The sequence below is a fragment of the Mobula birostris genome, chromosome 2 (genome assembly GCF_030028105.1).
Source record: "Mobula birostris isolate sMobBir1 chromosome 2, sMobBir1.hap1, whole genome shotgun sequence".
NCBI lineage: Eukaryota > Metazoa > Chordata > Chondrichthyes > Myliobatiformes > Myliobatidae > Mobula > Mobula birostris.
The window spans coordinates 16577818-16580026 of NC_092371.1; the positions used below are offsets into that span (position 1 = coordinate 16577818).

General features: G+C 51.8%; 1 pseudogene; it reads right to left on the reverse strand.

Annotated features, from left to right (window-relative positions):
* Nucleotides 1-713: 713 nt before the first annotated feature.
* On the reverse strand, nucleotides 714-1987 carry LOC140207415 (T-complex protein 1 subunit eta pseudogene; annotated as a pseudogene).
* Nucleotides 1988-2209: the final 222 nt, after the last annotated feature.

Below are 2209 nucleotides of genomic sequence, written 5' to 3' on the forward strand. Positions count from 1 at the left end.
CCTTCTCCCCGTATCCCTTCATGCCCCGACCAATCCTGGAGACTCGAGACTCAACAGCATCTTAATAAATCTTCTCTGCACTCTTTCTGGTTTAATGACAGCCCTCCAAATGCAGGATGACTAAAACTGAACACCATTCTCCAAGTGTGGCATCATCAACTTCAATTGGACTGGTAGCAGAGTATTTCCTGATTGAGAAACAGCCTGAAATTGTGAAGAACGTACACGTCTGAAGTAAAACCCTCCCGCAACACTGCACGTCCCCCAGTGTGACCCTCCCTCAGAACGACCTCTCCCCCTGTGTGACCCTCCCTCAGTACCACCCCTCCCACATGATGAAATAGCAGAGCCGACTCAATGGGCCAAATGGCCTAATTCTGACCCTCCCTCAGTGCGACTCTCCCACAGAACCACCTCTCCCACAGTGTAACCCTCCCTCAGAACGACCTCTCCCCCTGTGTGACCCTCACTCAGAACCACCCCTCCCACAGTGACTCTCCTGCAGCACCCCCACTCCCCCAGTGTGACCCTCCCTCAGTACATCCCCTCCCACACTGACACCCTGCCTCAGGGTCACCTCTCCCCACAGTGTGACTCTCCCTCAGTACCACCTTTTTTTCCCTCTGAAACTGGAACTTTATTCCTCAGACATGTTTCTGTCAGAATTACAAATAGTGAAAACAATGAGTAGAGCTGGAAGATGCCGCTCTTCGTCAGGCCTGAAGCAGGAAGTTCTCTGCAGACGGCTGTCCCGCAGGCCTGGCACACAGCTTGTTGAGGATGTTGGTGACATGACAACCCAGCGTCATCACACAGCTGCCACGGGATCACCACCAGGGCGTTGGCGTACTCCCCGATTAGCAGCTGCACTTTGCCAGGGATGGTTCGAGAATAGTCCATCTGGTACCTGGAGATTTCCATTTCAATGGCACCTCCCCTGGCAACCACAGAGTCGTTCTTGATGGCCTGCCTGGCAATCATGAAGGAAGCAATCCGCCTCATCTCAGAACTGCTCCGAGTCTCCTCAAAGTACATCTTGGCCTTGGGGCATCCAGTGAAGAAGTTTTATCTGTCACTTCCAACCTGGACCTCCTCAGACTGCTCACACCGACCCAACATATCCTGTGTCGTGCCATTAACGCTGGAACCACCACAGGCCACCATGATTCACTTGGGATCTTCTTCTGGGATGCTGCTGGCCCCTATCAGCAAAATACTGGGCTGCCATGTCACCGATGGGAAGCTTTGTCAACACTACCTTGGCTCCGGACTGGCAGATCTTCTCAGGCTTATCATAAAGAATATTCTAGTCCCCATCAGCTGTGGCCTGGTGTCCTCAACAGTGTTCACCCGAATCTCTGCATTAGCCTCCTCAGCTTTGAGTTCTAATTCCACGCTCAGTAGGGCAATCCTCGGTCCAAGGCATTTCAAATCCAGCGCAAGAGAAAGCTTTCTTGAAGGTGACACTAGCAATCAGTCAAGATTCCTCCAAATCACCTCCTTGAACTTTCTTCATTCCAGCAGGAGGAGGTCATCCAATATCTTGACCACATCTACCACCACCTTGGAGAAGAAATCTTTCTGCAAAGCAATCAGCTTCGAGCCGTGGACCATTGCAACACATTTCTCAAGGAATTCTCACTGACGCTCCTTGTTGTCTTTCTCCACGTTTACTGCAATGGATTTAACTTTTTCCCACAGCCAGCTGGCTGGCAGTACAAGAGGCTGGGATAATTACCTGCAGATGAAGCCCCTGCTCCACGTACGATTTGATCTGCTTCAGGAATTCTGCAACTTGGAGAGTAACTGAAGCGGCCAACCTCAGCACCCTGTGATTTTGTGATGGCTACCAGGACCTTTGCAGCTGGATGAACGACGTCAAGCAGCGTCAAGATGCTGGCCCCATCGTTTGAAATTGTTACTTCCCCTCTGTCACCCCAAATCAGTTTGTCCATCCCATACGGCCCCAAAGTTGTTGGAAAGGCCTCGGCAATAACCTGACAGGCATTAGTGTGGAGTGCCTTGCAAAGTGCCTGTCCTCTCCCTGAGGGGGAGGGCCAGTGCAGACATCAGCTGGTCAACTGTTGGAAAACCTCTCACTCAGTGTGACTCTCCCGCAATGATGCTCCCTCAGTACTGCCCCCCCACAATATGACCCCACCCCCAGTACCACCCTTTCTATAGTGCGACTCTCCATCAGTACTGGTCC